The sequence below is a fragment of the Anneissia japonica genome, unplaced genomic scaffold (assembly GCF_011630105.1).
Source record: "Anneissia japonica isolate Jap-2015-1 unplaced genomic scaffold, ASM1163010v1 scaffold85290_len679_cov121, whole genome shotgun sequence".
NCBI lineage: Eukaryota > Metazoa > Echinodermata > Crinoidea > Comatulida > Comatulidae > Anneissia > Anneissia japonica.
This window is the reverse complement of record NW_022695469.1, coordinates 1-679: the sequence shown is the minus strand read 5'-3', so window position 1 is coordinate 679 and position 679 is coordinate 1. Positions and strand designations below refer to the sequence as shown.

General features: G+C 30.6%; 1 non-coding gene across 1 annotated transcript; it reads right to left on the bottom strand.

Moving 5' to 3' along the window:
• Positions 1 to 100: 100 nt before the first annotated feature.
• On the bottom strand, positions 101 to 172 carry Trnaq-uug. Its single transcript has one exon. It is a non-coding gene; the product is annotated as a tRNA-Gln (tRNA).
• Positions 173 to 679: the final 507 nt, after the last annotated feature.

Sequence of the window (679 nt, the reverse complement as noted above, 5' to 3'; positions counted from 1 at the left end):
TGAACAGACAATTACTAGAACGTGAATATAACTCGATTTTTTATAATTATAAAAGAACCGTAAAATATGATATTGTGTTTAAATTAATTTTACAAAATACAGGTTCTACCGAGACTTGAACTCGGATCGCTGAATTCAAAGTCCAAAGTGCTAACCATTACACCATAGAACCGACTACATTTGCTGAAGCGTGAATAGTTCTGCTGAATTGTTATAATTTTGAAAGGACAATTTAAAAAAATATATTATTTTTAGATATAGAGTAGACAAAATATTGGTTTTACCGAGACTTCAATACGGCTCGCTGGATTCAAAGTCCAAAGTGCTAACCATTACACCATAGAACCGACTACATGCACTAAAGCATGAATATATAGTTCTTTTGAGTTGTTATAATTATAAAAAGAAAAGTATCGAATATAACATTTATTTTAATTGAAGTTGACAAAATACAAGTTCTACCGGGACTTGAACTCAGAGCGCTGGATTCAAAGTCAAAAGTGCTAACCATTACACCATAGAACAAACTATATCTTCTGAAGCGTGAATAGTTGTGTTGAATTGTTATAATTAGAACAATTTAAAAAATATATTATTTTTTAGATAGAGTAGAAAACATATTGGTTTTACCGAGACTTCAATACGGTTCGCTGGATTCAAAATCAAAAGTGCTAACCAT